Source organism: Haliaeetus leucocephalus, unplaced genomic scaffold, assembly GCF_000737465.1.
Source record: "Haliaeetus leucocephalus isolate CR32 unplaced genomic scaffold, Haliaeetus_leucocephalus-4.0 Scaffold880, whole genome shotgun sequence".
Classification (NCBI taxonomy): domain Eukaryota; kingdom Metazoa; phylum Chordata; class Aves; order Accipitriformes; family Accipitridae; genus Haliaeetus; species Haliaeetus leucocephalus.
The window spans coordinates 3,398,023-3,419,829 of record NW_010973316.1 but is presented as its reverse complement, the minus strand read 5'-3'; the positions used below and the strand labels follow the sequence as shown (position 1 = coordinate 3,419,829).

Below are 21,807 nucleotides of genomic sequence, written 5' to 3'. Positions count from 1 at the left end.
AGAGTTGTGTACAATGATGTTACTATGAATGAGAATCTGGAACCCACTTTTTATTTAGAGTTATTTAGAAGTTTTTTAAAGTTTTAGATTATTTTGGTGAAAATGCTTGTTACATACACGTGTGTCACAGACTGCTCTCTCATATTAAATCTGTAGCCTTAAGTGAATTTGCTGCAACCTGTATTACAAAATCTTTTTAAGTTGTAACGTTAAACTTTTAGCACTGGAGAGAAACCTGAAGATTTGGAATTGTTTTGCTGGACCAAATAGCAGCCATCAAGTGAACACTCACTTCTCTTAAAAACTTAAATACAAAATATTTTCTTACAAAAGTAAGAAAACTGAGAAATTCAGCTAGCCCTGAGTTTTTGTTCAATGAGAGGAGGAATTTTGAGGTTCATCATTAATAGGGACTATTTTTTTTCGAGGGTCAGATCTGTTGTCAAACTTGCCCAAAGGTGACAGTAGATGAAATGAGCATAATGCTGGGTAGAGGAGCTGATCCATCAAAGGGGTGGGGGGAATCCCCGGCCCATATTCTGATGTTCCAGCATTTTGTAGATGTGTTAGTATCTGTGATTCTGCTGTGCTGTCGTGGTAAAGCAGCCAGAGGTGCACGGAATATTGGAACACACTGATGGGGATTGCCTGTTTCTAGAGATGTGCAAAGGTGTATTTAGGTCTGTTATCAGACCAAGGAAGGTGGTGGAGAAAATACATATTCCTGTTTGAGTCCTTTCTCTCAACACAACCTCCTCCCGATCTGTTCTCCACTCTCTTGATTGATAGTGGCTGTTATTATTTATTACAAAACATTTACACAGTGGCATACCTGAAAAGATAATCCACCTTTATTTTTACTTTGTGCATGCATATGGCTATTGACTCATTGGACTAATAGCTGTACTTGCTTTGCTGTGGACTTTATGTGGGCAGCTGATTTAGTGAAGCAAATAGCCTGATCCATAGTAGAGGCTTACAGAGCTGACAGATCCATGGGAGGGTCTGTGGAAGGCAGGTCATGGTTTTCCCATGGTGATTCTTATCAAAGTAAAACGGGTTCTAAACTGATTTCCATTGTAAATGGTTTCAGCATAATATGGGGATTGGATTTAGGTACACCCTTTGAAAATCATTGCCTGCCAGTTTTCTTGATCACCAGTTTTCTTGATAACCGTGTGATGTGGCAGGAGAAGATGAGTTATAGATATCTGAGCTCTGAGATGGAGGGTAACCAAGCAGTGCAAAGAAGTGAGATCATACACGTAATATTAACTGATGAAGTATCAGAAAGAGAAAGGGAATTTCTTTATAACAAAAGGTGGCATATTATTGAGGGGAAGTTCAGTGAAGTTTAGTTGGTTTCTTGAAGTTTAATTAATTTAATCTTCTTCTGCATCACAGTAATTTTGAGGTTAATTTTGCCTTGGCCTCACGTTACAGCATGAAGCTCATCCACTTGGCTACCCATGAAGGGGACAGCAGTAAGTGACTGTTTTCTTGAAAAAGTGCAGTACTTGGTGCATATGGCTGACCTGTTAACTCTGGGCCATTGCAGTTCCTCTGGATTGTTTTCTCCTTGGTTTCTTTATGTGTCTCTTTCCCTTCTCTTATTTTTACTGCAGTGGTTAGTACTGGGTATGGAGAGAATCAGTAGACATCTGATAAGGAGTTCTGCATTTTGCTGCTTTTGCATGCATATCGGTGGTATTTAGTAGGGGATGGCTTGTTATAGTTGAGAAGGTCACCACAGGTACTGACTAATTGCATACCATGCAAGTATGGTGCAATCCTATTGCAGAAGTAGACTCCAAAGAATTAAAATGTACCTTTAACTCTTTATTTTCTTCTTGTCTTTGGAGACCTTGAATGACAGTTGTGTGTTGAAAATCTTCCCTGTCAGGTTGCATCTATGCATAAAGATAATATCATAATTATTACATAGGAGGCTATCAGTGGAGAGTAGAAAGAGGTAGGGACATACAAGGCTGTGCACACCGCATAATATGTAAGAGTAGTGCAAATGCTGCACAGAATTTTCTGCATTGCATTGTGCTTTCTGATGGGATACAGGAATGCCTATTCCCTTGCTATCTCTCAGACTGTAATGTTGATTGGGGTTAGAGGTCATACACAAGAAAATGTTTCAGAACTGGTAGGAAGAGTAATCTTTGAGGTCACCAGACAAGGAGTTCCCTTTTGCCAAAAAGTGGAATAAACGTGCTAGTCCCCTGCTAGCAGCAGGGGAGTAGTAATACTTGTTTTCCACTCATCTGTCACATTTAACAGTGACTAGGAATCAGTCTGCAGCCTGCAAATAGGAAAGATTCAATTTGCCTACAAATAGACTGGTCTCCAGAGGAATGAGTGCAGAAGGTGGCTATTGCATGCAGCACAAGTTTCCATTCACTGCAGGAAAGGTCTGTGTATCCCATGTACTTATATCCACTGTGCTCATATTTCAGGCTCTGCCATACGGCTTAAGAATGTCTCTCCACATCTTACTTTTCTAGACTTCTCGGAATGATTGGTTGTGTCTTTCTGAAAGCTACCAAAACCGTGATTAGCAATGTAGTAAGAGGCAAAAATGATCAGTGACCTCCCAGTCCTATTCTCTGCTCCTTGAAGTAGCTTCTGGTATCTCATGTTAGATACACCTTTCTACCCTCACCTTCCCTCTTTTTATGGTGAGAATTTTCCCCAACGAGAAGAGGACTGAAGGAATTGGAAATGTCTCAGTTCCGCAGTTCAGGCTGATTTTTATGAATCGGTTAAAATCGAGTTGCTGCTGCAATACAGTTCCTCCCTACTGCGCTTTTCTCCATCTGCCAATGTGTAGGCATTTATTTATCAGTCATTGCTTCAGAGTTCACTTGTTTTGCCAGGCTGTTCATTTCCATATGTCTCTACTTCTGTACAACTAGATGCAAAAACTAGTTAGGCGCTATGCCTGGTTGCCAACCTGCATATGGCTCTGGAGATCATTTCTGAAGGTTGACAATAGGGCAGTTATTAAGTATTATCTACTGCCAATTGAAAAAAGCTTGGATGCTTTTTCTTTTTGCTTATACAGATTGTGTTGAATTTATTCTGACTGTTGTGTCATTGTAGAGTAATTGTGTTCTCCTTCCAGAAGCTTTAGCTTCTTATTTTATGGATGAAAGTTATAAAAATAGAGTAGCCCCCAAGTGTTTTGCATAAAACATGGTTGTTAGACAGCAGCTGTGTCTAAGGGGGTTCTTCCCTTCTGCTTTGCAGATACACAAGACATCTCCTTGTGTCTCACTTCTATGTGTACTGTCTCGCTTAGGGACTGAATGTTTAACCTTTTAGCTCTGAGTTCAACACAGCAATATTATGTGGAGTTTGATGTCTAGTAAAGCAGTAGACTATGCTCATGTATCAAGATACTTCCTAGTGTGGGGGAAAGAGTGACAACCTTGGTGGCCTTAGGGTATGGAAGGATGGAGTAATGCTTCATGGATGTCCATAGTAGTGACTGCTTGAGAAACAGATTGAGAATCAAATTTTGTAAGGTTAGCACAAGCCTATAAGTGAATTCTCAGTAGAGGAATTACATCCTTGTCAGCCCGTGTATGACAGATACATGTAAATCAGGAAGATTTAACACACACACACAGAAAGAAAAAGGTACTGTGTGCATTAATATTTCAATTGTTTGATATAATTTCTCTCAGCAAGGGCTGCCCAAACACACTCACTGGCAACTTGGAGCTGTGGGGGTGAGGACATTCTTGCAGAAATGCATTCAAGGAGAGAAGAAACATCTTGAGGTTTCTAGTTAGAAAGAGTTAATTACACTCTGCCACTAGGTAAGGTAAGCTATAAGGCACCTGTATTTGAGGCTGTATCCTCTCACTGGTACTCTAGTGGAAAAATTAGCCTGAGTCCTGTTGGACTTATTATTGTGGGCCTTCGTGCTGTGCTAGGCCCTCTCTCTCTGTCCCTCTCAAAGGCATATAGAAATCCATTTTTGCTTCTGTAACATTGCATACAACACTCGCTAAATTCAACATAGAAGTTCAACACAGGCAGCCCCATCTACTGCTTTACTGTTTTTTTCTGATACAATTACAGTTTCATTCTGCTGCTGTTGATTTGCATTACATCCACACCAGTTTGGCAGAGCAGTGTTCGAATGCAGACGAACTTTTCCTGCCCCAAAGAAGACAAGGCAGAGGAAGAGTGAGAAAGGAGGCAATCTTTCTAAAACAGAGCAGCTTGCCTACGATCACCTAGCCTGTGGAGGATAGCTCAGCTCTCCTGGGTCTTAGCCAATGCCCCATACTGTTCTGGCCTGTACCCCCCAGGGGCTGCCAGTCCTGTTTTTTTGCATTCTGAACTATAATAATTCATTCACAACTCCTCAGAATACTAATGAGGTAAAGCAGAAGTAGTTTGATACAGTGGAATGTCATGGAAGGAAAACAAAGTACTTCAGGGGATTACTTTTTATACCTTTTCAATATAAAAGAATTCTCAAATTACCTTAACTAAAGCCCTGCACAGCCTCAGTTATCCAGGTATGCAGGAAAACAATGTTTGAGAACACTCCAGGAAAGAAAGAGACAGAGGAACTTGGGGATCGAATTTTAATGAAGCAGATGCATGTCTTCAAGTCTGTTGGGTATTATTCCAGCACACTTGCAGTCATTGCTCTCTTTAAGGATTCCCTGCCAGCAGTGCAGGTACACAGCTGGGAGTCTCCAGGAGCCATCAAGCCAAAGGCGCTTGCAAAGCCTCCTTACCGCTTCTTTCTGCTGTCCTGTTCTCTCTCCCTTTTAGCTGGTTCACGTTACAGGGCTCAGTGCCCTTCTGTAGTTCTCTTTGCAAAAAGGAGGGCTTGTCTGCTGACTGCTCCTGAAGCCTCCCTCCATGCCAGGCTTTTTAGAAAGGCGTATTTTATTACTGCCCAGGGCAGTGCTTCTCAACTGGATGTAAATTCACAGGCTATGTGAAATTCAGAGGATCTGTGTTGATTTATGCAACTGAGAAGCTGACCCAGAAGCTGGTACAGCAGCGCTCACCTCACATCCTCAGCTAAATGGGTTTTGGCCTGCACTCCTCATGAATAGAGTGAGGGAGGCTCTAAGCAGGGGAGACCAGAGACAAGTGAGGTCCCCTTGGCTGTACTGTGAGGTGAGGAGCCTTTCTCCTCCATCAAGACTTTATGGATTAGGAATGACTTGTTAGAGACAGCTTTTATTATTCTGCTGCAGATGGGATGAGAGGGAAGCTGTGTGAAGTGGGAGGAATTGGGGGTCACTGGACAAGTTGGGAGGAGGTGGAGGATAGTGGCCATGGTTCAAGGTCTTTCTTTTTCATTAAAGAAGCCTACCCTACAGCTCAGTGACTATTCCATCATGGAGTGAACAGAGGAGCTTAATGACAGTCATCTATCAGCTGTCCACATTTTAAGCTTCAAGATGTCTCTATTCCCAGAGCTCCTTGCCATGACAAGGCTAACTGTATAATTATAATGCTATACCAACCCCTCCTGACATGCTCACACTGGCAAGGACCAGGGCTAAGGGCTATGATAATTATCACTGCAAGCAAGTACATTAGCATAAATGTAGTTTACTAATGGGGCCGCTCTATTAGGAAGTGCAGTGTATAGAAGAGTAGGATCTAAACCAAGGGCTATGAAATTAAAGCCATATTGAAACAAGGCCTTAATTGTGTGAAGGAGCAAAATCAAAATAGGTGGGGAAAGTATAATTTTACTCTCCTGAATACCTCTATGCAGTTTGCTTTTCTTATTCCTATTCATCATGACTATTTCTCACTCTGCTGGAAAGCTTGGATATCCGCAGATGGCAGATTGAAATGAAGGACCCTTTTTCTGGTTAGCTCTCGCTGAAAGAGGGTAATGCCATCAAGTCTCATAGAGAAATTAACCCACCTTGCCTATACGCAGGGACTTTTTTGGTACCCCTGCTGGGCAGCTAGCTGGCTTACAAAGGTTCATACGAACTTGAGAAGCCCTTGCAACAAAATTCAGGTGGATCTTGCAGAATTCTGCATCCTAGCTTTTAAGTGGTGAAAGGGGACAGATTTCTTTCTTGCTGTGGTTAACTGGACTGTCTTGGGCTTTTGCAAGACGCTGAAGAAGTTTCTTTTGATCGTCTCAGATATTAAGATTTTTTTTTTTCCATCCAAGGCAGGGCAGGAAATAAATGTTAGGACTTCAGTCGTCGTGTCTGATCTGCCATGCTCAGATTAATGTGGGCACATTGAGTGCAGCCATTGCTAGTGTGCTGAGACATAGGATCAGGGCCTGGCAACTCTTCCCTTGACTGTTAGTTGCTGTGGCTGGAAATTATTCTCCAAATAAATCAGGGCATTGGATCCTATTAAAAATAATTACAGCATGTCTGTGCTTTGCATGTTTCCTTGGCAGGCACAGTATTCCACATTTTCCTGCATAGTTATGTACCTATTTATGGAGACTTTCATTCAGTTTCCTCCCCTTTCTTCACCAGTCATTTCATCTGGAGTATTAAACTGGTTTAGTAACTTCTTTATCTTTTCTACCAAACCCAGTTGTCCACAGGAGTTGCCCACATTTCCTGTGAAAAGCATTAAAATGAAGGAATGCATGATAAAATTCATCAAGTCAAATGTTGAACAAGTGGGGTTTTTTTTCCTTTGTTTCATTTCTTTCTTTCTCCTTTCACCTCAGGCTGACTGTCCACTCACCAAATTCACACTTGTTCTCTGTGATATTGTCCTTTGCTTTCTTCTGTCTTTCGCCTACTTTTACAGCATTTTGTGTCAACCTCTATTTCCTGTTGCTCTTTCTTCTAGTGTCATCATTTCTTCTCCATTCTCATTCTCTGGCTGCTTGGCTCCCTCTAGCTGGTGCCCATTCAGTGCTCTGAAAAGAGCACAGGAGCATCATGCCTGCCACTCACCAGAGTTTTTATGTTGTTGTGTCTCATTACAGGGTTTGGAATGGACCTCAATTTCCTCATTTCTCTCATAATAATGCATTTGGCTTTGAGGGTTTTAATAACAGCTAACTGGTGACTGCATGAATCCCATGTGCTGTTCTAGGTTGTATGAGAGGGATATTTGAATCTGGAAGATTGCATCAGAAACACAGGAACAAAAATGTAAGATTGGGTTTATATAAAAATTATAGATATATCTTTCTTCCAGCTTTGTGTTCTGACGTCCGATTCTCTAAGACTCTTCTGCATGCTATAATGACCTCAGGATGATAGTATTTGAGGTTTTTATGGTCTTTAGAGTGTGTGTATATATATTTGGTCATTAGTTCTAGAGCTGGGTGGAATGACTCAACCTTTGAAGGTGACTATGTCTCTCCACTGACTACGCTGTCTACAAGACAAGCGTAGGCTAACCTTGTAGCTTTCTGACAGCTTAATTTACAGGGGGATAAATGTGAAGGGTGCGGGTAATGACAAGGACACACAGGGAATCTGGGACAAAGCAGGTACTGGAGGACTAAACTAAGGTCGGAACCACTAATGCAAGCATGGTTGGCGAGCTGTACCCTTCTGTACTGCGTAAGGTCCTGAGCAGGGATGTTAACTTGCTTTCAGCTTGTCAGTGACAGGGAGAGGTTTGTAATGGGTAGTAATCATTCTTTTCCCAGTCTTAACCTGATTCGTTCTGGATTATCTAGGCTGCTTCTTCCCTTCCCCTCAAAAATCCAGTGTTCCCCGTGGTTCATAGTTGTTAGAAAAAAAGCAGAGGCAGATTTTTCAGCCATTTACAAATCACATCGGCCTTTGCAAAGGCACAGAAATGAGCAATTTATTGCACAGAGATAGACAATTTATTGTTTTGTTAAAATGGAAGGTGCACTTAGCACTGACATTTATAGGGTCTCTGATATTGAGGACCTGACAGCCACAGGCTGCAAAAGCCCTGAAGGCTGGCTTTGCCTGAACATACCAGCATTCTCATAAAGTACACTGAGCTGCACTGGGGATGGGGGGGGGGACACGGACGGACATTAGAGTTTTCCTAGCAGTCCCCAACAGACTGGCTTGGGAAAGTGTTATTGAAAACCACTCCTAAATCAAATTCAAGATATTATAGGAGCACCTACTAGGGTCTGTCAGGATTTCCATTATAAGCCCATATTTTTCACATTTATAACTCGACCATAAAGTTCCGCTCTGGACTGTGACTTGGCATAAAATGTCTCAGCCCAAAGCAGGTTTTTTTATTATTATTCAAGAAATAAACATATTTGGCTATTTTTAAGTTGCTGGAGTTCAGAAACAAAAGCTGGATTTCTCTCTATATATACCCATAAATTAAAATGCTGTTTTCCCTAGTGAGTGCCTGTCTTTCAATATTGTGTTTTATAATGTAATTTATCCTGCTTGGGTAACTATAAAAAATGGATGGCCAAGGCATTGATGTTTAAAGTTAGGACCCCTCACATTTTTGCAGAGTACCACAGTATGCACATGCCCTACTAAAACTTGCTCCTAGAACCACATAAGAGTCTTCAGGAAATTCTGCAAGGCCATTTGCAAAAGGTTCTGGGACAGTAAAGTGTTGCGGAGGATCCACAGGGGACATCACACACAGACCAATGTGATCAAGTGAAGCCCATTTACTACAACTTTTAGCACAGTTATATACATTATGCGCTTGTGCATGCGCCTTATACAATACTCTAATTGGTACAATACCCCGCTTCACGCGATGCTATCTTATCCTCTATTGGCTGTGCAAGCTTCTTCACAAGGTGTCCAGCAGTTACTTATCTTATTCTTCGGCATCCAGGAGTTGTTTGTCAGGCTCTTCTTATCTTCCTTTTTCCCAGCGTACAAGGACACAGCGTCCTTGTCTGCTTCAGCACTTTATAAACTTATGCTTCGTTCCCAGATAATGGCTGGATTGCTCACATGCCCTCGCCCAGCCAAGAAATCCTCAACAGTAAAGGATGCGCCCATATTTGAATAGAGCTTAGCTTTCACAGTTTGCTACATCTCCAAGTTCTCCTGTGCAACCCAATGCTCAGGGATAAATCCAGTAGCCTTTTGTACAAGAGAAAAGAACTGGCCTGTTGAAAGGGGAGATGCTCAGCAGAAGCCATGCCCGATGAGGTCTGTGGTCCTTAAGTATGAGATCAAACCTAGCAGATGCCTATTAGCAGAAGAGCTACTGACCATGTCCCAAATCCAGATATATCTTTAAAAAACCAAAACTGTCCACTCCCCATGTATAACTGCTTCTCTGTCCCAGTGGGAGCCAGGAGTAGTAGTGGACTGCAGCCTGTTGTCTCCCTGTCCTAGTGTGACTTGCTGTGTCAGGGGCCCATGAAAAAAGTATGGACACAGCAGTCACTTGACTTTTTTTTTTTATGAAACCTTGCTGAGGAATATCTCAAGCCATAAATGAGAGCTGAAGATAGCATCTTACATCCTGGTATTTTGCTGATACGTTCCCTCCATCCTAAAGTAAAGTTTTGCAGAAACACTGGAACGGGATACATGTCATGGAAGAGCTACTGAAACTAAGTTCCCCTGAGGCACAGCAGTGAATACACCTGCAGCAGTGAGCAGCAGTCAGTTAAACAGCTCCTCGATAAACTGGGGATAGAAGGGCAGTATAACTGAAAGAATACGCTTCCTGGGGATGCTGTGTAATCTCTCTCTCAGCTCCTGCACGATGCAGAAGAGCAAGATGAATGTGCTTAATGAAATGTGAGAGGGGAGAGGGCAGTTCCAAGTAGCTGCTGGCACAGTTTCAGGTGCTATGCAAGCCTGCAAACCTACAGGGTCATCTGGCAGTCAGGTGTCATTAGTCAACACTCTCCCGCTTTCCCACATCCCATCTGTTTCTGTCTAGCCCATTTGTGCAAATTAGCTCTCAGTATGCAGCAATTCTCACTGTAGTTTGGTTTTCTTTCTTCATCCTGTGACCTTTGTGCTTCCGTAAACTTTACCCTTGTCTGTGGGCCAGAGTAAAATCCTCACTGCTTCTATTTTTATTTACTAAAACTGTCCATGTTATCAAACAAACAGAGGGGGGGTAAGGTTCTCAAACCTTCTAGTAGGAATAAGGGAGGCAAAATAATGAATGACTTTTAAGATGGAGCTTGATAAATTTATGAAGCAGATTTGGACTGAATGGTACAGTTGCTTTCAAGGGGCAGACTCTGATGACATGGTTGCTTTTAGTTCCCTGTTTCGAAGCTGAGTAACAGGGCAAGAATAAACAATGAAAGGAAGCATTCCCACGCTTTGCTGGGAGACAGCCCAGGTCTGAAATTTGGAGCTTCTGCAGATAGAGATCAAGTTGTGTTTTGCACTTTGGATTGTTTCTTGTTTTTCTGTTTCTGACTTGGTCATGTTACTCATTCTTAATTCAAATTAAATCAGATTCTGATTCCATTACCTGAACTGAATAATGCATTACTCTGAGTTTTCATTGAAATCAGCAAGCCTATTCATGCAATGATGATGCTATTCTTGTGAGTAAACATATCAGAATCAATCTCATGTGTGTTCAGCCTGCTTCACCCAAAAAAAAAAAAGTAGTTTTCACTTCAGCTCTCTTGTTTTTTCCTCTTGCCTTTGCCTAGAGCTTGCTATCAGTAATTCACGGTATGTGTACAGTAGGTAGAAAACACACATAATGGCATTATTTAATGAAGACTTTATTACATTTAAACATAAATGTTCTAGTTTGTGTTGGAGACTAATGACACACAACATTTCTTTTGCAAAACTGACGGTTCAGGGAAAAGATGAAATAACAGTGTCTTTCATTTTGGCTACATTTAAAAATACTTCATTATAGTTCAGAGCTCACCCACCTGGACAATATTTCATTGAAGAGGGAATTTATTCCATGTTCTCTTGAGTTTTTTCCTATCTATCTTGCCTTCCAAATCACTTTGTTTCTCGTGCGATATTCAGACCTACACGTCTTTTTGGACTACCAGTATTCACAGAGTAATGTCTCGTGTTTTGTCTGCTACAGTTCTTGCATCCCTCCCATTAGTTATGAATTCTTTTCTACTCTGCTTCTTACAAGTACAGCTTGTTACCTCCTTCTCTGTAATCTTTCCAATTTTGCTGTTCTGTCTTTTTAAGACTAAAATCTTAATAATGATGTTATGCTCTGTACAGCATCTTGTATATTGAATTGTAAGACTAATAATAATTCTTTTTACATCTCATTTTAAAACCATGAATGTCAGAAAGAAAGGAAATCTAATCATAGAAACGGTAGAAAAACTTTGTTTTGACAGCTCTATATTGGTGCTACATTGTGTGGTTTTTTTTGCTTTGCCTCCCAAACTGAGGTAAGCATAGATTTAATTTGTGGCCTTTTTTTTTTTCCATAGAAAGTTGCAAAGGCATTTGTAGTCATCACTGTGATAAACAAAGCAAAACAACCCACTTCTTTGAATCAAGTCCTATGCTTCTGAAGCAGATCTTAACAGTTGAGAAGGTATTTCAGATCCCTTAGTACCTTACTGTGGCTTGGTCTTGTTACTTGATGTTGCTGCTGAGGAGCTAGATTCAGACATTTGTATGGATCATGTCTGCGCCACTGATGTGTATTGTATTTAGTAGCGTCTCAGGCAGTTGAGCAGTGCACAAGCTGTTACTGTACTTCAAGGATGCTCTCTCTTTTCTGGCCAGCAAGCCCATGAGGTAAGAGGAGCCAAATGGCTCTCATTGCCCAGCCTTGTCTATCCTGCTCCCCATCAGTGTTCCCAGTGGCAGCAATGTTGCTCACAGCCCTGTGTTCTCTTACACATGGAGGTTTCAGTTCCTGGCAACCCTTACACAGGATTATGGTTCAGTGCAAGGTGGGACATCCAAAATAGGCTTCCTAAACCTGATGGGGTTTTTGTTTTGTTTTGGGTTGGGTTTAAGTGGTCATTGCTTCTCTTTGTTGCATTCATCTACCATGCTGTTCTGAACAGACTCTTAGCTGGGGCAAACTGGCTTTGAAGTCAATGGAGCTACACTGAGTGGTGCTACCTGAAGGGCTGGGATTCAGAGTTTTTGCCATGCATGTTAGTTAATTGAGCTACTTTTTCTTTAAATCTGTTTCCCATAAACATAAAGGGGGGGGGGCAGAAAGACATTAACAAACAGAAAGGAATGTTTGGTACCTGTGCATTAAGTAAAGCCTTCTTTAGGAGCACATTCCAACTTGAATCAGATATTTGTGGCAAATTAAGAAGCTTTTTCTCATGAACTTATGTTCTGTTATAACCAGGTATTGTGAGATCTTCAGCCTCCTTTAAGCTCTTCCACTTTACCAAGTTGATCGTTAAAGATGTCATGGCTTACCCCCAGCCAGCAACTAAGCACCATACAGCCGCTCACTCACTCCCCCCCATCCAGTGGGATGGGGGAGAAAATCGGGAAAAGAAGCAAAACCCGTGGGCTGAGATAAAAACAGTTTAATAGAACAGAAAAGAAGAAACTAATAATGATAATGATAACACTAATAAAATGACAACAGTAGTAGTAAAAGGATTGGAATGTACAAATGATGCACAGGGCAATTGCTCACCACCCGCCAACAGACACCCAGCTAGTCCCCGAGCAGCGATTCCCCGCCCCCACCTCCCAGTTCCTATACTAGATCCCATGGTATGGAGTACACCATTGGCCAGTTTGGGTCAGGTGCCCTGGCTCTGTCCTGTGCCAACTTCTTGTGCCCCTCCAGCTTTCTTGCTGGCTGGGCATGAGAAGCTGAAACATCCTTGACTTTAGTCTAAACACTACTTAGCAACAACTGAAAACATCAGTGTGTTACCAACATTCTTCTCGTACCAAACTCAAAACATAGCACTGTACCAGCTACTAGGAAGACAGTTAACTCTATCCCAGCTGAAACCAGGACAAAGAGCAACAGTGCATGTATTCAAAAAGTGTTGTATTGTTATTTTAATTTCATTCATCAGAGCTTTCTTTCATTATTCTGTTAGTTAAATCACAGACTCCATTTTAGTGTGTTAGTTAATTCCCATTAATTTGGTTTTAGTCTTTACCTACCTTTGAATCACTTGTTACTGTAGTCTTTCTCATGTGTTTTAACTAATCTTGAGGTGACAGTTTTAGGAATTTTTTATTTTGTCTTCATGGAAAACTGTTGTAATTGTCTTTCAGAAGCAAGCTGAGGAAAACATTTAGTTATGCATTAATAGCCTGTGTTTGCATTGTCAAACTCTTCTTTATACACTAGGGAAGTGTTGTTTGGGTTTTAATCTCTGTGTAAATCCCAGCCCTGCCAGGACTCACAGCTCCTTGTTGTTGCCTTCCAAAGAGGCAGGATTTTACCTGGGAGTGGTTATCTTTCATACTCAGCTCTGGTTCTTTTCCCATCTCACGTCCTTGCTTTCCTCCCCTTCTTTGTCAAAATTTCACGATAAAATACAGCTTTGACAGAGTCACAGCCTTTTCCAATGTGCTGCAGTCCCTTGGTCCCCAACGGTCATGCTTATTAGAGAGACCCAGGATTCACTTTGTTAGGATAAGGCTTTAAACTGCTCCTCTGTGATTGAAAAGACTGACTTAGGTTTAGAACTGTTCTTCCTCAGGGACCAAGACAGAGTTAAGTGATGGTCAGCCAGTGATTTCATGAAACCCACTTATTTTAGGATTAAGTTGCAGAAAATGATAATAAATAAGCAATCTGTAGAGCAAGCAGGCTTTTGACCCTTTGTCTAATGCAGTCCTACATGACGACCATTTTTCTGTGTTCTCTGTCTCTTACACAGGAGTTAGAAAGGTTTCCTCTACGGAACAGAATCATGTCTAAGATTTGGGGTGGGTTTTAAGTAGCTTGTGGTTTGTCCAGTTCAGCTGGGGATTTGTGGTTTTGTAAAAATCTCAAGGGTGGGTTGTATATTGTTTGACCTTTGGAGCTGGTTTTGATTTGACTTCTAGTTTTTTACCTTGCCTGCTGCATGAATGGGTTTACAGAACTGATGGAAAACACATAGGGAAGCTCCTTTTGCCTGACAGAGCTGGCCAGTTATCAGAATTTCAAGATTTGAATAGTGAACAAGATTATACTTTCAAAAAGAAGCTGCAAAAATGCACTTGGCGTATTTAGTCTTGAAATAAACTCAAGCAAGTTCATTTTAAATACATACATCTCATATTTTTACTGTATTTCCTGGAAGGTAAACTATGGTATGTCAAGTGTATCATCTGATAACATACCTGATTCTGACATAATATAATATATAATAATACATTATATATTATAATAAGAATAAAATATAATTGAAAAACTTTTGAAGATACTTTTGATTAGTGCTTATTTCATTGCAACACAAATGAGATGTTTTTAACAAAGAAATAAGCTGTTGCAGTGTTCTTTAAGTAGTAGCTGCTTTTCATGCTTGTTAAGATTGTAAAATTTTATAAAAAAATTGATGCTTCTGTGTATTTTATCATGATATGGTGTCACATTATGATTACAGGAGTAGATGTGTCATAACAATATAAAATAATATATACTTATTTGAGGAAAGGGAGAGAAATTTAAAAAAAAACCTGTTAAAAGCTCTTAACCATATGAAGGATTAATATCAGGATTTTACCACTGATGTAACATGTGCCAGAATAGTTGTAATAATTACATCAAAAGATGCTTGGAGAAACAAAGCATCCTGCATTTGTGTTTTGTGGGGAGGCTGAAGCCCCCAGATGCTGTGCAGACTGATGCTTTGTGGGGCTAGCTCATCTCCAGGTTTTAGAAGACCAAAAATCCTGCACTACTGTGCATGTGCAGACTGTGCAGCATGCCCAAAGCTGCAACACCAACGGTGTTGATGATCTGAGCATGCACAGATTACGCACAATTCATGTCGGACACATTGGCTTTACCATATATATGTGCTTTAGAGCATACTTGCCTGTATTTTTGTCCTGGAAATCCTGATGGACACATGGGAGTCTGAGTGCATTAGAATGCTTGCAGTAGATTCTAGGGGCTATTTTGATGTAGCTTATCTTCAAATCCTCTTAGAACATTCTAATTAGCCGTATATATCAGCCTGTGGGGTTTTTTTCTGGTGCGTTCATTTACCTTTTTCTTTTCCTTTTTAAGGGCATGTATATGCACATTTCTGTATTGGCAGCAAAGCATTAGGCCTCTTGGTATTTTGCCCAGCAAACAAAGAAAGAAGTTATACATGACATTCTTGAATTTATTTTCTTGGTAAGGTCCAATGTTCTGTTGCTTGATATGATGAATTATATCTAAACTGGAAATCCTCAAAATGAGAAGCAGAAAAGCAGGTGCCTTGCAGAGAATTTTGCATAAGTGCCAAGTGCATGCCTCCTGCATATGCAGTATAGGAATTATGCTAAAGAAGCATGGATAGTGACTTGCAGCTGAAGAGTAAACCATGTGAAGTCATCTGGCACTTACAGCAAAGGTAACCTCAGACCATTTTTTCTTTCATAGTCGGTTTGTGTGCAGAACCTGTCAGGAGGTGCTTTCTCGTTTCTCATCATTTTCATGAACGGTAGTCTTTCACTCCATCCAGGCTGCATGTGGTGAGAAGAGATACAACTTTTAATCTTGAATGTTTGCCCCAGAACAAATTAAGGTGAAGAAAAAGATCACATACATTTTAAAGCAGCAGATGACAAAATGCCATTGATTCTTAAGCAAAAACCTACTCTAGCCAGTTGCTAGCATTCTTTCCTCAGTGGTGCCTGCACTCAGTGTTAGTTCAGAAGGCAATGATTCAAATGGGAGTCCCTGATTTTATGGTAAAAGACAAGATGCGAAGTTAGAAAGGGCTGGATTCTATTCCTGGCTGTTTCATTTTTTTTAAATGAGGTTTTGACACATCAGTTAAACTCTTTCCAGCAAATGGGCTTGCAGTCCTTAATCAATAAAGCATTTGGAGGTCCTCTAATGAAAGGCACTATACAAGTGCCAAGTGTTATTATTGATAACTGCTTCCAATTGAGAGAATTTCATAAGATTACATATGGCAGACCTGTTACAGATTTGTTTATTTATGTTATCCTGAAGATAAGTGCAATAGTTAGATTCCAACTTTCAGACAAAGCATTCACCTTTGTGGTTACCTGAAAATACGCGTACTGGTGTATCTTAATAAATTTCCATCTGTCAGCTGACATACAGTAACCAACTATGTGTTACAGCTTTCTTTACTTGCACAACGATGTGAGGTCCCTTTCAAGTAAACTTTTTAGATAAAGGTGGTTTATGTTAACCAGTGCATTCTCAGTGGGTTGTAGCATGCACACACAATGTTTTATCAAATTGGAGCTCACAGGTGTTAAGTCTGAGATGTGATAATATCTGTCTAAGTAAACGTGGAATATGCATAAAAGCCAGCATGAAATCTTTGTGTTGAATATGCCACATAGCTAGTTTTCTCAAGGTACATGGACATACTTTTATTTCCATCTCAAACAGTTTTAAAAATCTCATTATGTCTCTATTCCCACCAGGAGCATTGCTTGGCAAAGTCAAAAGTGTTTGAGCTGGTTACAATACTCACAAATACTGTGAGTAAGAATGATTGGGAGCACAGATATGTATCTGTGGAGCTGCACCATCTAATTTAAGTCTTCGGCTTTGCAGATGCAGTGACACAACAACACATCATTTATGGCCTATTGTTGGTTTATGAAGGCAAAGAAACATATCAGAAATGGATAGCAGAGACTCATAAGCAGTCTGCTTTATAATTGATAATCTAATCTTTCAGTGCCCTGAAGAGAGACAACTAATGGATATTTTGAGCCCAACAGCAAATTGGAGATTGTTAGGAACAGCAGGTATTTTAGCTTCAGCAGACCTAAAACACGCTACTTTTTCTAAAGTTTCTAATAGTACAGGTTCAATAACGGAAAACACATCTCTGTGTAGGTGTCTTCTGTACAGTTTCTAAAACAGAATCCCTGGCTTACTGCCAAGTACTTTTTGTGATTCTTTAGGAAGAGAGGAAAAAATACAAGCATAACCCCAAAGGAAAGGCAGCCCTTCATTTCAAATATCAGCAATCTCCAGAAGAGTCACACCTTTTGCTATGCCATATAATGAGTCTGGTAATCCTACTTCAAGGCTGCTGATGTACTTGAGTACCACCTGGAGCTGGATGGCACTTCTATTCATTCTAGTTAGCAGTCAGAGGAAAACTTAATCTGAATGTTTATGTATCCAAAGCTATTCCCATTCCAGGAAGCAGATTTTCCTGGCCAGCTACAACCTTTTGAAGGTGTCTGGGCTTAAGTATGGTGATCTAATAGGACTGGAACATAAGACCCCAGGTAAATGTTATTTAATTGAATCTGTATCTATATACTGATGCCTGTCTACAGAGCACATTCCTTTTTTCATCCATCACCTTGTTGATGCTCATTTACCTTGGCATTTGGAAAGGCTTCTTCTCAGATAACATCACAATTAAAGAATGAGTTCTGAAATTGAACTAGCCTTAGTGAAAACTGGTAAAAGGCATGTAAAACCATTTCATGTATTAGTACAGCATGCCATTTAAAAGGAAAGTTACAGAAGGCTTTCCAAAGCTTGCCATTTCTAATTAGGTTCAGTGTGATTCAGACTTCAGTCTTCTGGCTTGTATTGTCATAGAAACTTGAACTGAAATTACAGCCCCATAATACCCTCACAGGGACTAATTTATCTTTTCTGCAGTTACTGGCTTTATTAATATCGCCTAAGTCTATCATTATTGGCCACTGGCATTTGTAGGCAGTGCTAGTGAGTTACTGACACTTCTTTTACACAGTTGTTGGATTTTCAACAAAATTTTAGTGCCTAAATAGCTTAGACTTTTGTAAAAACCTTAGCCTAGAGTAACAGAAAATGGTGTGTTCTGAACTTAAATGTTGCTCTGTTGTCTGGGTGGAACCAGTTGTTTCAGTCCTCAGTATTATTTTGAGCAGACTTTGGTACAAATAACATGACTGCAAGCGAGAGTATTGTTTTTCATAGAAATAGTTCCTAAGTTCATAGAAACAGCCCACTATGTATTCAGCCACTTACTGGGGATCTGCTTGGTAGCAATTGACCAGAACATACAAAATTCTCACTGGTGTAGCCTTGTCTTTCTTCATGGAGAAATGCAGGACTGTCTTCATACAAATGCAGTTGTGTGCCATGACCAGCTTTCCCTGTGATTAAAGGCCAGCCAGAGGCTGGTTCATGGTTTAAGTTCAATGTAAGTTAAAGTAATAGTAAAAGTTGGTGAACTCGCATATCTGGTGAAAGGCCTTCTCACAGCTAGACAGAGATGTGTGATCTCTTGTATTTTCAGGGATGTTCTTACTTATAGATCTTTTACGCATTGCAGATGAAGAAATGAATTGTTTAGAAAATACAGTTTTGCAAATTACCAACTTGTTTCAAAAATACTTGGAGAAGTTGAATCGGCACTGGAGATAGTCTTGCTTTGTGTCCTGGTTTCAGCTGGGACATGTGATGTCCTGCCCAGTATATAAACTGGGGGGAGTTGGTGTGTGGGGATGTGGATCACTGCTTGGGAACTAACTGGGCACCAGTTGACGAGTGGGGAGCAATTGCATTGTGCATCACATGTTTTGTACATTCTAATTATTTTTTTATTATTATTGTCATTTTATTATTATTATAATCATCATTATTATTTTCTTCCTTTCTGTCCTATTAAACTGTCTTTATCTCAACCCATGAGCTTTACTTTTTTTCAAAAGTAAAGCAGCTGTATGGTGCTTAGTTACTGGCTGGGGTTAAACTACAACATTTTGAGAAGGAGGTTGGACTAGGTGACCTCCAGAGGTCCTTTCTAACTAACATTTCTATGTCTGTTCACAGCTCTTTGCAGAGAACCTGAGCTGGTGTTTGTTTCTCAGTTGTGTAATTGCCTTATTCTAAGCCCAAATCCTTTCCAGTCACAAATGAAATAAGATTCTGTACAGGCTTTTTCTAAGTGTGTTAGGTCCTTGTAGATACCAACCCGTGGCAGGTGTTACCCCTTACTTGTATTACAAATATAGTCTTCTAATCAGTCATTTCAGGTGAAGTAAAGACAGGTAAGAAAGTGCAGTTCTGGACTGAGTAATTCTGACTTCTTAGTAAAGGACAAGCAAATACTTCTGTGAGGAGCACCATAAGGAATACACATTATCATAGCTACAAAGTAAAGTATAAAAAGTACTCCTGTACTTTCATGCCTTACATTGGCTCTGCATACTGAACTACTAATCTTTATTTACCTCTATCTGACAGCAACCACATGCATAGCATAAGTCTGAAGATGAAAATTAGGAAAAGAGCAAGTGAGGAACAGTGAAAAATCTAAGGGATGAATATGCACGTTTTCATAGAAAATGTGATTTCCTTGGTAGAAGTTAGAATTCCAAGCACCAGCTCATACCTCTACTCATACATGTGGAGCAAAGTGCTGGCGGTCACAGGAAGTCATAATCTGGCTCTTTGTGATTTTTGCCCTAATGTCAAATAGGGGTGCAATTGCTAGAATTCTTTAGCAATTTTGCCATCATTCAACTTTTGCAAAACAGCGTTGGCTCCCAAGAAAGGTGCCCTCATGTTTCTCTTCTGCTTCAGATGCCCCTTCTATTCAATGTACAACCTCTCAAGCACTAACAGAATGTACAAAAAATAACCCCCTTCTCTCTACTTTCTGGCTTGTGATTACAGATCCCTCCTACACTGTGTACAATAGACAGCATAGCGTTGGAAAGGGAAGATAAAGAGTACTTGAGTGATGCAAAGAGCCAGCTAACTAGAGGTCATAAGCCTACTCAGATGTACTTGAACAGATAACGGTTGTAAACAGGTTTTTCTGAAATCACCTAATAACTACTGGGATCTGTAAGGTAGGAAAGTCAGTCAATTGCAGTGTCTAAGCATCAGTAAATTCTCTGTTGTCTCAATTGTCCTTAGCCTATGCTTGATGAAAAATACGTATGCACATTCATTTCAGTTTTGGACAGAAGACTGCATAATTCTTCCCCATGTATTTGCGCACTCTTCTCCCAGAGTTAATTAAAAACCACAAGCCACAAGTACTCAGTAAGTCAGAGAAGCATGTACCAACTTCCAGAGCTTTGTATGCTGCTGGCCAGCAACTCCAGCTGAAGGGTGACACTTTGGAAGCAGCTAAAGTAGTGGTATGTTTGGACACTGAGACAATTTTGAATTGTAGTCCTGATTAGGAGGGAGCCTTCTCAGTAGAACTGAGCACAGTATTCAGAGTGTATAACCTGTTAGGTTAATTAGGGCCTTTTTTCCCCCACTTTGTGAATTAAGAAAAATAAGCAAATTCTGTCTGCCTGTCATGTTTTCACTGATACTGTAATGGTCCACCTCCAGATGCAGGGAAAGTCTCCAGCTGCTCTTCGCTCCAGGCAGCTCCCTTGGGTGTATGGGTTTTGAATGCACATTCCCGGGGCTGTGCCTGTGGGAAGGGGTGCATTTGGGGTGGCTCTGCTCCCTGCAAAGCCCCTGCAACAAGAAGAGCTTGGCTGCTGGAAATTGTGCTGGAATTTTCATCCAGTGCTGGGTTGGGCATAAATGTCAGTTGGTAGATGTGTTTCCTCCTATGGCTATGAAGGCTATTACACTACTAATACTTCAAAAGTAGTGGTTGCTTTTGGTTTTCCTAGATTCTTTAGACAGCTAAGGGTCTATAGTAAGGTAGCATACATTAGATCACCCTCTTTGATCTTCGCTGTGCTTTGTCAGGCAGTCCAGCAATGGCTGGTGCAGACAAGTCCACAAAATAACCATTTTGCAGTTAATTTGATTCACCCCAACATTATAAACATACCTGAGCAGAAGGAAGAATCTGTCCTGTCCTTTGCATTTATTGTGTGAGTTTTAATTTACTTTCTGTTGGTATTCAGGTCACCAAAATACCCTGTTATGTTTCTTGTTCTATTTTCCTTCGTATAAAAATAAATGTCAGGATGATAATTTGAATAATCTTTTTTTTCCTGAAAGGGTAGGTACTTTCTGTAGTCTCTTGTGTGCCTTCTTTCTGTTTAATGTAACCTTTCATAGATTAAAAAGGCAATGATGTTAATAGAATTGCATAATTGTCAACAGATAATGTTCTCCCAGTGAAATATAGTTATTGAGGCTTAGCTAAAGCATTTATAGCAAACAAGCATGCAGAAACAAAACAAAGATGTTTATTTTCAAAGTGACATATCTTTGCCATCATTGGCATCTAAATCCTCACATATGTCATTTAGCCTCTGCAGGACTGGGACCCCAGCATTCCTAGTGCAGCACTTATTACTGGTAGGTGTGATGACTTCCATCAAGTGCAGGAAGACTTAGCCCCAGTAATGACTGGAGAGAAGCAGAAGTTTCAGAATTCAGACCCAGATCCAGCCTTTCCAGAGATCCAAGGATGTCTGGGGGCTTGATTCTATTGGCTACCTTTTATCTTAATTCCATACCAGTTTTCTCTTGTTCCAATGCAGTTACACAGGGGAAAAAAGGATAAAATGGGAGCAACTGGGCTTACACCTCATCACTGGAAAAAAGCCATCTGAGGCACACACTAAAAGGTTAGATGTCAAAGGTAGTGGCAATGGCGACCAGTCACCACCAGCTTAATTTCTCAATGTTAAGTACAGCGTGGTAGTGAATGATGAAACTAAATGGTACAGTATATATAAAAATATTTTGCTAATGGATATTGGTAGTGACAGTGGAAAGGTCTGTTTAGAACTGAGCAGAGGACTAACAGCATGGAGCAGTGTGGTCTATAAGGAGAAGAAACATAAGAAAGTAATG

At 40.4% G+C, this 21,807-nt stretch overlaps 1 protein-coding gene across 1 annotated transcript in view; it reads left to right on the top strand.

Annotated features, from left to right (window-relative positions):
- Nucleotides 1-21,807, top strand: part of ERBB4 (v-erb-b2 avian erythroblastic leukemia viral oncogene homolog 4) — a 402,050-nt gene that overhangs the window by 301,951 nt on the left and 78,292 nt on the right. The window lies entirely within an intron of this gene.